This window comes from Eleutherodactylus coqui, chromosome 1, assembly GCF_035609145.1.
Source record: "Eleutherodactylus coqui strain aEleCoq1 chromosome 1, aEleCoq1.hap1, whole genome shotgun sequence".
NCBI lineage: Eukaryota > Metazoa > Chordata > Amphibia > Anura > Eleutherodactylidae > Eleutherodactylus > Eleutherodactylus coqui.
In genome coordinates this window covers 424573930-424587705 of record NC_089837.1, presented here as the reverse complement: position 1 = coordinate 424587705, position 13776 = coordinate 424573930, and positions in this window count along the sequence as shown.

The window sequence follows — 13776 nt, the reverse complement described above, 5'->3', positions numbered from 1 at the left end:
ATATATTTGACTGTCCAGCTGCATGCACTAATACGGAACTAGGAATCAGACAATCAACCGCATCCGAGACGGACTACCGTTTTTTGATTACCGCAAAAATACCCCAGCGATTTTACTGGAAACAGATGCAAATAACATGGGCGGTCTATGCAATTACTAATTCATGAAATAGTTTCCAATCATATCGGTTTGACACACGTGGGGCGAGACAGCCCATTCCACTCTCCAGAGTGCCACCACGTGACAGGCAATACCAGATGACCGGATGAAGGAAAACGCTTATCCAATAATCAATCAACACATTGTGTCTATGTAATTCTTGCCTGCCCCAAAAGGGCTGTGTTTGATGTGCCTTATAAAGCTTTGTTACACTCCAAGAATAAACAGGAAGTTACTTTTTCTTGAACTTGGGTCAGACTGAGTTTCTTCTGGGAGACAGTGCACTGTCCGATACCTTATCAATCAATCTGGAAGGGTGTGATCATTCCTAATTGAGTAAGCCGTGGTTCCAAAAACAGGAAGGTTCTACGACATCTGGTGGAGAATGCGGGCAACGTGATCGATTAGGATCCAAAGAAGCCCGGACACAAGGCACCGGACAGACAACCTTGGATCTAGTGGGCCCACCAAAAAAACACGGTAAGATAAATCAATTATCTATACCTGTGTGGCTAGGTTCAGGTTTGCCTGTGTTGTGCCTAGGCCGGACACTTTGGAGCCATACAACAGGTACTTCTTTAAGTCTCGATCACGTGGAAAGAACCTGTTATAAGATATAGAGGAATGATTACATGCCTGTCGTTTTGAGAGTACTGGTCGGTTGGCAAGGTCAGTGAATTGCTTTAAGGGAGAGGAAGTCCCCGCAGGGGCCCCTGCTCGGTCAGGTTTGGTGTCTAAAACCTTAGAGTCAGGGGGGCCTGACGTGGTAGTTTGACTAGGAGGTCCTTGCTCGGGTCAGGTTTGGTGTCTAAAACCTTAGAGTCAGGAAACGGTCAAACGTCTGGACAGGCACCGCTGTTCCGGTAAAGTCTGGTAATAGACCTAGGAGGGGGGCCTGCCAGACAGTATCCCGAGGGGTAGTTTAGACCAAACCAGCCGTACTGGTGCTCCGTCTATTTGTCTGTTTGTCTATGGTATGAGAATACCACACATGTCTTGCCCGAATTGCAAAAAAGGATTGTTATTGACAATAAGTACACTTGGATGGGAGATCTGTAATCAGAGCGATCCGTACCCCCCCCCACCGTTGTGGTTACGGGCCACTGCTCGAGGGTGATGGACCACAAATATTTGTTTATCGTTTAAACGTGCATGAGTGGATCCCTCTGGCTGAAGGTAGATTGTTGAACTGTGTAGCAGTAGAACTCTGTGAGGTTCTAGGACGGGACATACTGTGTCCGGTATCTAGCGTTACTCCTAGAATTTTAGACCTGACTGCCGTATTTGAGATTGGAATGCAACACCTGTTGTATCAAGGACAGTTTTTGCATCCCCCTCTGAGATGTGGAAATCCAAATAATCACTGCTACCACTGACTCTCTGATGTGTACAATAACTGTAATGGACAGTACTAACAATTACTATTGCTAAATTAGGTAACAGTAGAGTATAAGCAATTACAATCTGAATGGTTCTGCTCATCCATTGCATAGATCCACATTTCATTGCATAAGATAAGCCTTGCATAGAATTAAGAGTGTTTATATATCGTGTAGAGTTAATCCTGCTTGCATCTCATATAGAAATAGTCTGTCTGTATATTGCATAGATTTAAAGTTAGATCTGTGATATAGGGTTAAACTGTAGTCTGTTATCAGAAGAAGGGAAAGGGAGGGGGCACCCGGATAAACGGGGGATCAGCGCTGCAGAGAAAAAGAGGAAGTCATTCTGACACTCAGCTCCTGAATTACACATCGCACTTAGGGAAAGGAATAAAAAACAACAAAAAAGGCCCCTAGAAGCTAGAAACTAGAAATAGTCTTGACCATCACTGTTCCGGATCAGTGACCTAAGGACAAGATATTTATAGTACCGCACCGCTTGTCTCTTGTCTAGACTACGACGCGATCCCAGCCGGCACAGTTAGCGCTAACTACGCACGCTGCTGGCATACACCTGCTCCGTAGTCATATCAGTCAATTAACCTCCCGTTCGCCTAGGGAAAGTGTAGGCGGCCATAGGAACGAGCGGGGGGACGCTTTACGAAGTGCCAACCCGTACAGGTGAGGGTTGTGGGTTTCTCGGAAAAAAAACACACGAGACGCCCATGTCCCCCTCCTGAGATAGGTAGGGATTCCACCTCCTCGTTGTAGGGTATTGGGGGCGACAGAGGTTAATGGACATGGGAAGCAGGTTGGGTGTAGTGTCGCTGAAATAGAAAATATCCTCCTGCTAGAGAGAGAGAGAGGGGGGGGGAAGCCCTGCAGAGGGGGAGAAAAGAGGAAGTGCTAGTTTAGAATCTATTAGTACTACAGGTCCCAGCCAGACGCCTAAAAATACGGACTTAGGAATGGGGAATGAATCAAGCAATAATAACGGGAGGCTGGCACGGGATTTAGTAGCCGAAAGAGAAGGCAAGCAATGCTCAAATAAGTGGCCGCAGATACGGAAGATTGCATGCTGGGATGCAGATGCAAATGGGCGACTTCAGCCGGAGGCCTGGCGAGTTTTGTTAAAAGATAGGCGTGGCTTGTTGCAGGATAAAAATTTGCTCACAGCTGCAGAAGGATGGTATCGGGTCTCGAAGACGTTAAATAGAGACGGGTGGGGCGAGGCGGTGCAGGGAGAGGGAGGGAAATACAAACGTTATGTGTATCATGCAAATGCTGTGAACCCACTTCTTACACATCCGTCAGCACCTCCCATGCATTCAGGTAACTTACCATATTGGATGTGCCTAGTCTGTGGAGTGCAAAACCCCAGGCAGAGAGAGACCTGTCTGGGATGTGGCTCCCCGCGCCCAGACGGAAGTGTAAATGAGCCCACACTTCCTGTATTCAACGCTGAGCAGGCGGTTCCTGTATCCGGAGCTGCCGTGCGTTTCAACACTGCAGTTTCCTGTGATGATGTCGCAGGAAACACTAGGCATTCCAATATGCGTTCCACAGCCACTTCCTCAATGACCACTTCCTCTGGCAGCCATCTTAAGACACCTCAGAGGCCTAGGGCACTGCCACCCACTCCATACGGGGGCCATCTTGGTACACCCCAGAGGCCTAGTACCCAGCTGTCCACCCATGAAGGCAGCCATATTGCTACACTTCAGAGATGCAAAACACCTGCCATGTCTCCACTATATCCAGTGATAGATCCTCAAGCATTACAAGCACAAAGACAAGCTGTCCCTCTGTTCCCAGACCAGCCAATTACAGAGGAGCAGCTGAACGCAGGACCTGTTACAAGGGAAGGTGGAGCTCAGGGAGGCTCTGATCCACCCCCACTCCTTCCCCTGCAACCCAGGGAGGAAGATGGAGATCAATGGACAGAGAGTGAGGAGGATGAAGTAATAGGAGTCACCAGGTCTGGAGAGAAGTTCCGAGGCCGACCCCCCCCTGTGAAGATGGTGCGCCGCCGGGACGGCATATTGGCAAACAAGGAATATGGTGCAAGGCCAAAACATCGCTCAGCGACGGCGACTTCAGGGGGAGCAGAAGAACAATTCTCGCTAACGAAGCCCAGCTTACGGAAAAACCCAGCAGCTCGCACGAGTATACAAGAACAACTTAACTTTGCACCCCCCAATACATCTACTCCTAAAGTCCATTTCATGTCTCCACAAGGAGATGACCCTTATGGATCGCAAGACTCCCTCACACAAGATGAACATCAATCACTGGCACCACAGATCACGCCTCAGCTGGCACCACACAGGATGCCCTTCGTACCGGCAGACGCCCCGCTCCTATACGTCAGCTTCACTCCAAGCCAGGCCACTACCCTCCAGGCGGGATTACCAGATCCAGAAAAGCAACCCATGCCTTTCTTCAGGAAGTTGGTCCAGTACCAACGTAATTATTCAGCCACCTGGAAGGATCTACAGGCCTTGACGGAGGTGAAGGCCGGAGATACGTATTGGCCGGTCATCCAGAAATCCCTTGATCCAACAAGTGAGAATGCTACTCCAGAGACAACATATGTTTCCGGAAGGGAATTCTGCAAGCAAGTGAAGGCCTGGGCGCAAGACAGGTTGGCGGATCAAGCTATCACACTGCAGGACGTGACCCAAGATAAAGGGGAATCTGTGGACAAGTTTTATGGTCGCCTCATTCAACTCTTTGACGATCTCGGATTCTCATCACAAATCAGAACACACCAATTGATGCTTTCCGCTGCTTTTGTTTCTGGTTTACGGGACCCAGTAAGGAAAGGACTGATGGCGGCAAAGCCAGAATACAAGATCCTGGCTATCGATGTCCTACTACCAGTCGCAAAGGGAGTAGCAGGAAATGGACCTACCCCTGTGATGGTGGCGATGGGAGCTCCACACAATCGTAGTCAGGATGAGCCAAGAAGATGTTTTAGATGTAACAAAACAGGGCATTACAAGAGAGACTGCCGTGCACCACCAGGACAACACGGACCAACAAATCAGGCCAGAAGACAACACGGACCAACATCTTCTGATGACTTACCACCCCCACCACCACCGGTATCCTACCATGGCCCGTCCCAATAGGACGCAGGCAAGCCAGTCTCCAGTATGGCCTCTTTACAGAACCCTGCAATAGATAATACCGGACCCCAAGCCCAAGTGACTCTCTCTATTGCAGGGAATCCAATTACCTTCCTACTGGACACTGGTGCAGCCAGGAGCATCATTCGTGCTGACGATTTCCCCTTCAAGCACCTGCTGGATGATAAGACCATATTGACCGTAGGAGTAGGGGGAAGGCCGCCTGAAAACCCACTAAGCAAGCCACTTCCTGTCGGCATACAGAACATCCTGGCTAGATTTGTGGTCCACAAGACCTCACCACTCAACCTACTGGGAGCCGACCTTCTATCAAGACTTCAAGCTACAATTGCCTACACCGAAGACGGTGGCATAACGGTTACCTCCCCGCTATCTGAAGATGACCATATGACACTTGCCTCAGAACCATTCCTCATGACCTGTCAGGAAGTTCGAAAGACAATACCAGATGAAGTGAAAGCAAGAATCCCTGATACACTGTGGTCAAAAGGACCTGAGGACATTGGTCGTCTGAGAGTTCCACCAGTGATGGTGAGGATGAAGCCTGGAATGCCATTCCCAAGAAGACCACAATATCCACTGAAGCACTCAGTGTCGCTAGCCATCGACGAACAGATTAAGTTGCTGATCCAGAACGGAGCCCTTGTGCGATGTGAGTCGCCATGCAACACCCCGTTGTTCCCGGTGAAGAAGAAGACACCGAAGGGCGAACCAACCAAATACCGTATGGTTCAAGATCTACGGGCAGTGAACCAAGCTACCGTATTGGAAACTCCTCTGGTGCCGAATCCACACACGCTACTGTCTGGAATTCCGCCAACAGCGAAGTACTTCACAGTGATAGATATGGCAAACGCTTTTTTTGGAGTCCCATTAGACGCATCATGCCAATATTTATTTGCGTTCACGCACAACGGAGGCCAACTTACATGGACTGTAATGCCTCAGGGTGCACAGAATTCACCCAGCCAATTTGCCAAAGCAATGTCTCTGATTCTAAACCCATGGATGGAGGGACACCCCACAGTGGTCTTACTCCAATATGTGGACGACCTGTTACTTTGCGCAGACGATCTGGACACGGCCTCCTCCTCCTCTGAAAATCTTCTGTGCTATCTGGCATATCAGGGATGTAAGGTGTCAGAATCCAAGTTACAATGGTGCTGCACAACCGTCATCTTCCTTGGCCACTGCATTTCCCAAGGAGTACGACACTTGACAGAAGACCGGATCACCGCCATTCAACAAGTGCCGCTTCCCAGATCTGAAAAGGCCCTTCAAGCTTTCCTGGGACTGATCTCGTACTGCAGAGCCTGGATTCCAGAGGCCTCTTTGCTGATGCAACCCCTGTACGAAGATGTCAGAAGGATCGGTGAAGAAGGAGGAAAGGCCAAGGCCCCGTGTGCACTCTCTGAAGACTCGACAAGAAATTTCAGCACACTTAAGGACCTGATCTCTAAAGCACCTGCATTGGGACTACCAGACTACGACAAACCATTTGCTCTGTTTGTGTCCGAGAATCAAGGACACGCATCAGGTGTCCTTACTCAGAAACATGCTGGAAAATCGCGACCCATCGGCTACTTCTCAGCCAGACTCGACCCAGTGGCAAGAGCAGGACCTTCCTGCCTACGGGCAGTCTTTGCAGCCCATGTCCTGCTGGACAAGACCTCAGATCTCGTGCTGGGTTACCCTCTGACTGTCCTGGCTCCGCATGACATTGCCGCCGTACTCAACCAGACACAGCCGAAGCATCTATCAGCAGCAAGGCATCTACGCTTGCAATGCTCACTGTTGATTCCGGAGAATGTCACCCTACAGCGTTGTAATGTCCTCAACCCGTCCACCCTCCTTCCAATTCTTCAGGGGGAAGGCGAAGAGGAGAATGGAAACGATGGAGAGGAAAAACCGAATGGTTCCGTCTCCTACTACGACATTCCACGCCCTTCACATGACTGCGTCAAGATGATGCAACAGGAAATCTCTCATCTACCATCAGTCTATGACAAACCACTGGAACCCGTAGACTACACACTCTTCGTGGACGGCTCCAGATTCGCCGATGAGATGGGTCGGTACCATACCGGTTACGCAGTTACCACCTCCACGAAAATAATCCAAGCTCAACAACTCCCTCCTACTGTATCAGCACAGGAAGCCGAACTACAGGCCCTCACACGGGCGTGTGAGGTGGCCCAGGATCATACAGCCAACATCTACACAGATTCACGGTACGCTCATGGAGTGGCACACGACTTCGGGATGATCTGGAAAGTTAGAGGATTCCTCACAGCTGCAGGCACCCCAGTCAAGCATCATCAAGCCATCAGGCACCTGCTGGATGCCCTCCAACTGCCACGGAAGGTGGCCGTACTGAAAGTGAAAGCTCACAGCAAGAAGAACACTGAAGAGGCCGTTGGTAATCATACAGCGGATCAAGCAGCAAAAAGAGCTGCAAGGGGGGAGTTTGGAAGAATTGGAATTCAGGTGGAAGCCCTACCGGTTGGGGTGGAATCAATGGAGGGACCAGACCCGTCCATGATGGTCAGTGTGGATGAGAAGATACGACCGGACTACCTTACAGAAGCACAAAAGAGAGCAACCAAGGAAGAAAAAGAAGAATGGACGAAAAAGGGAGCGAAAAAGGACGAACAGGGATTGTTTGCGCTGGCAGGCCGCCCATGCTTGCCTAGAAGCTTCTACCCAGCAGTGGTACAGTGGGCACATGGCCCAACCCATTTGTCCAAGATGCTCATGAACGCATTGATCCAGAAATATTACCTGGCGCCTGGCATCACAACGTTGGTGGACAAGTACTGCAGAGCTTGCACCATTTGCGCCCAATGTAATCCAGGAAAAATGGAGGAGACACCAAGAAAACACCTGGCCAAGCCACTGTATCCATTCCAACGGATCCAGATTGACCACATCCAGATGCCGAAATCAGGACGCTTTGAATACGCCCTAATAGTGGTGGATGTTTTCTCTGGGTGGGCAGAGGGATACCCAAGTACAAATATGACTGCCAAAAGTACGGCTAAGAAACTCATGACTGAGTTAATTTGCCGTTTCGGAATACCTGAAGTCATCGAAAGTGATCAAGGTCCAGCGTTTACCGCCAACGTCACCAAGGAGATATGGCAGGCGTTGGGCAGCAGTCTTTTGTTTCACACACCCTACCACCACCAGAGTAGTGGTAAGGTAGAGAGACTGAACGGTACCTTGAAAACAAAAATACTTAAAATGTCACGAGAAACTGGCATGCCCTGGCCAGAAATCCTCCCCATAGCACTGTATAGCGTGAGGTACACACCAAGGGGAAAACATAAGTTGTCACCTTATGAAATTCTTTTCGGGACCGTCCCCAGACTAGGGTGTTATTTCCCCCAGCAGTTACAATTGCACTCTGATGTTCTGACTAAGTATGTTATATCACTCGCCAAAGAAATAACTAAAGTCCATGCACGAGTCTTCTCTTCCATTCCAGACCCAGACCAGGACACAGGCACCCATTCCATACAGCCCGGAGATTGGGTGTATGTAAAGAAGTTTCTGAGGAAAAACTCTCTTGAGCCAAGATTCGACGGTCCATTCCAGGTGTTGTTGACCACTGCCACCTCGGTGAAACTAGAGGGGAAGCCTACCTGGATCCACGCAAGCCACTGCAAGAAAGCTCCATCTCAGAAGGACGACTCATCATGAAATATTTAGGTCAAGTTATCATAATACTTCTCCTATGTGGGGGTCTGGTAATGTGGGACGGAAAGGGTACCTCAGTGAAGAACCAGAAGCAGCAGGCTAAACTAGTGAGGGAAAGCCATATCAATATGTGGGAGTATTTAGCCAGAGATGTTATCAATATAACTAATATGTGCATGCCTAAATTAAGGAGCGGGGAAGATATTCTACAAGCTTGCCTACTGGCCGTTCCCACTCCAGTAAATGTATTGAGATCAATTTATGCAATGGTACATGATGATGATGATGTGGGGGGAGGCGATGTGATACAAGATAACACCTTCATTAACATATATGAGTATTGTCCCTACTGTGAGGCTATAGAACACGCTGACTGGTCCAATATGACTGAGTTCCAGGTCAGAAATGTCTCACAGGCTGAGGTATGTTATAACTTTACATGTAATCCACGGTACATTGGGAAATGTGAGAGGGGCCAAGTGGTCACTAGTGATTCCCAAATACTTTGCTCCCGTACTGAAGAGCAATGTCAAAAGATAGTGACTACCATGTCTTGTGGAAAAGTAGTTCGGAGTCCCAGCCACACCAGACATGTCAAACTACCAGTAGGATGGGTCCTGTCCTGTGGCAATTTAACATACACATATATCCCCGCCAACATTACAGGAGGACCGTGTGCATTGTCCCGTCTAAGTATCCTTATGTATCAGAAGCCAGACCCCCCGGCACCCACATCCTCACTTAGGGATCGGAGGGACATCCACGGCCTGGCCGATAACTGTGTAGGACCACCCACTCTACTGAGTTTCTCAGAGCACACAGCACTAGCTCTCAGCATTCTAGGCACCCCCGCATTAGCCCAGCATAACACAAGAGTGATTAACGGTTTAGCTTGTGACATGGTAAAGGGCCTAAATGCCACATCCCAGGCACTGGACCTACTACTCTTAGATGTACAAAACATACGAAGAGCCGCCCTACAGAACAGAGCCACCATTGATTACATCCTTATGACCATGAACCATGGGTGCGAAGAGTTTGAAGGGATGTGTTGTTTTAACCTCTCTGACAACTCTGCGTCAATCCATCAACAGATCAACCGCCTGAGAGATCTAGCCACCAGTATCAAACAAGGGGCGGACCAGGGGTGGTTTGACTGGTTGACAGGGTCCTGGTTTGGATTTACTCTGATGAAGAAAATACTAACTGTTTTTGTTGCCATTGTAATGGTTCTAATTTCTGTTTGTTGTTGCATACAGTGTATCCCGGCCCTGGTGTCTACCTGGTCCACCTGTTTCTCTATGATGTCCGGCAGTAGGCCCACTGTCAATGCCAATGTCGTCATCACAGATCCAGAATACGATGATGTTGACCCATCCTACACCCCCATGAGAGCAATGGCTCCAGTCTACAACACCTTACAAGTCTAGAGTCAGCAGTGGGGGTGGGATGGAGCAGGGCGAGTTTGGTGAAACAGATAGTTTCAAGGGGGGTCTGTGATGGCAATCCCAGTATATAAATCTTTGTGTATTGGGATTTGGGGCCTTACGGGGAATTGTTAATTCAAATGCGTTAACTCTGGTTTGATTCAGCTATAGAAGTGTACGTACACAATACACAGTTACACAATAGTATGAGGCAATGCTTATATGAAATATCTGTTTTTCATAACTCTGCTGACAAAGATGAAAGTTAGCAATTTAGCCGTAACCAACATGTATAAATATATTTGACTGTCCAGCTGCATGCACTAATACGGAACTAGGAATCAGACAATCAACCGCATCCGAGACGGACTACCGTTTTTTGATTACCGCAAAAATACCCCAGCGATTTTACTGGAAACAGATGCAAATAACATGGGCGGTCTATGCAATTACTAATTCATGAAATAGTTTCCAATCATATCGGTTTGACACACGTGGGGCGAGACAGCCCATTCCACTCTCCAGAGTGCCACCACGTGACAGGCAATACCAGATGACCGGATGAAGGAAAACGCTTATCCAATAATCAATCAACACATTGTGTCTATGTAATTCTTGCCTGCCCCAAAAGGGCTGTGTTTGATGTGCCTTATAAAGCTTTGTTACACTCCAAGAATAAACAGGAAGTTACTTTTTCTTGAACTTGGGTCAGACTGAGTTTCTTCTGGGAGACAGTGCACTGTCCGATACCTTATCAATCAATCTGGAAGGGTGTGATCATTCCTAATTGAGTAAGCCGTGGTTCCAAAAACAGGAAGGTTCTACGACAAGGCAGCGACAGAAGGACTGTGCTCGGGTGTTATGGCAACGGGGACGCTGTGCGGGTCGGTACCCCGCTGCATCCCCAGCAACCCGGATAACTAGGCACATGCTCCCTGCGCACCAGAGCGCGTGCTCGAAGCCAGCATATCAGATCACGGTGGCCAGGGGAGGTCACCAAGACTGGAGATCCTCTGCGCCGCACCCCCGCAGCCCGGGTTGTAGGACCGGTAGTGCAGGCACGGAGACCCCCAGAGCCGCCGAACCTGACACTCAAATCTTATACAGCGGTATGCACCCTTGAACGGCTGTTCAAAGACTTCATACAAGGCACAAGATGTACACTGGACAACACTGTCAGTCATGGAGCACATTCTAAATGGGGACTGTACAGATAGATGAGATGAAAGTAGTATATGCAAAAATTCAAAAAAATCTACAGTAATTAAATGCAAGTGACTTTTCCACTAACTCCAAAATCTCTAATCCCATTTATACTTATGACACAGTACACTTACACAGTACAGTTATGCCAGCCACACACACTTCCTCAGCTTGCAATACTCACTTAGTGATGGATTGAAATAGCACTTAGCTTTAGCTCTTCTGTTGCTCCTCTGGGAGATCCGTAAGCCCAAGGTGGACCTCCATCAGCTTCCCATATCTAAAAAATGCATAGATCTACATGGATGTACCAAGAAGCAGGAATAGATGATACAAGGATTTATTTGAGGGTTGAACTATAATCACTCTAATGTACTTTTAGGTCAATTAATATATGGTATTAAAAAATACTAGTATTAGAATAAAAAAAACATGAAATACGTGAAACAATGCAATGTGTTTCAGCGGTAGACCATTCTCCCTTTCTCAAGCAGTAATGATCATTGTGCCACATATATAAGAGTAAGAAGTTGTCTCACCTACTGTCAAAATTATGGGAAAGCGGCATGCCAATGTGAGTGGAAGTCACACATGTACGGAAGTGTTGCATCATTGGAAGTGACGCATACTCCAGGTGGTACACCCAAAAGACTGGAAGTGGCATGCGTTCCAGTGGGAGGAAGTCCCGCTGGTGCATTCCAAAGGCCAGAAGTGGCCACTGGACCTTACCAAAGGTCTATAATAAATAAGTTACAAAGATTGTCTATAAATTGGTATACAATTACAGCGGTATGCAGTGACATAGATATAGAAAGAATATTAACCTATTAAGGACATGGCCTATTTGGGGCATTAGGAATCAAGGATTTTTGGCGGATTTGCATCTCCATTTTTCAAAAGCTATAACTTTTTTATTTTTCCATATGACGGCGTACTTTTTGCGTGGCGACCTGTAGTTTTTATTGGTGCCATTTTTGGGTATATAAGACTATATTGTAAAACTTTTATTAATTTTTCTATTATAGCAGGGAGAGAAAACACATCAATTCAGCCATAGTTTTTTTTTTCCAGTGTTAATCATGATACAATACATTTTTGTCTGCGGGTCGCTACAATTACACAGATACCAAAATATTTTCTGTGGGGATTTTTTCACTTTTCTGCAATAAAATCCTTTTTTTAAAAAAATTATTATTATTCTTTTGTAAATTGCTGCATTCAAAGTCCTATAGCTTTTTTATTTTTCCATGGACGGAGCTCTGTGAGGGCTTACTTTTTGCAAGACAATCTGTAGCTTTTATTGGTACAATTTTTGGGGTATGTACAGCTTTTTTAATCAATTTCTATGCATTTTTTGGAGGAAAAATAAGCATTTTGTTTCAGTTTTTAAGGGGTTTTTGTACGCTTTTTGTCGTGCAGAATAAAAAGCATGTTCAATTTATTGCACGCATCATTACAGATACAATGATAACAAATATGTGGGATTTTAATGAAAAAAAAAATTATGCTAAAATGTGAAAAAGCACAAAAAAAGAGGATTTTTAATATTTTTTTAACATTATTTTAATCTTATTGTAACACTTTTTATGTCCCGGTAGGGGACTTGTACAATAGTACTTATAACTGCTATGATAAGGCATTAAAGGACTTATCGTTTGTATTAGCGATCATAGGCACTGGTGTCCTGTTGCCATGGCAACCCGTCGGCTCTCCATGATAACACTGCGAGAGTTCGATGACATCGCAGAGGGAGCGCGCTCCATCTGTGAAGCCTTTACATGCCGTGATCTACATAGATCATGGCAGGGAAGGGGCTAACAGCGGGGGTCGCTGTCCTTATGCATCCCCGCTATTGCAGCAGGAGGCGGGCTATTAGTGACAGCCGACTCCCGCTGCCGGATAGCGCAGGATCTCTTATGATCTTGTGCTATCCACAAGGCGTAACTGTACATCCTGTTGTATTAAGTACCCCTCTGCTAGGACGTACAGTTAAGCCCTGTGGCGGAAAGGGGTTAAAAGGAAAATTAAGGCAATAATCTAAAGAGAACTCATCCTCATTAATGACTCACTATTATTAGGGCATAAATTGTGATTTAAGGAACTTTAAAAGGGGGGCTATGTTAAGTAACATATACATGTGTGTTTTAAAAAGGGAAAAAATTAAATCAATATTCTAAAAAGCACACTTACTCTCATTGGTTTCCCATTATTTCTGAGGAACCAGTTATGATAAAGAACTTTAATAAGGCAGTTCTGTAAAATGACAGTGAGGGAATATGTGTATGTACTAGAACGGGAAAGGAAAAGGTGGAGAGGGGGAGAAGGAAAAATGGGTTGGGGTAAACCTTGAAATACAGTTAAAATAAGTTTATTAATATTAAAAACAAAATGTAAATATAAAAGAATAAGTGAATCTAACAGAAATTAAAAACTTATGTAAAAAAGTACTTAAATTGTTAGATGGAAATAAAAAAATTAAAAACTATAAAAAGGAGAAAATATATGCATGAGTAAAAACTTATCTAAATAGTATATAGAATAAAATATATAAATCTATATTACAATATATAGAAAATATTTTTAAAATATAGATACAAAATAAAAAATCAAATATGATAAAATATGACAAAATTAAAATGAAATTAAAACAAAGGAGGCCCACAGTCAAAATATTAATACATATTGTAGTTCTAACATCTGTTTTTGACTCAATTATTGGTATTTCTCCACCGAGATTTGTTCTATTAGGCTAAT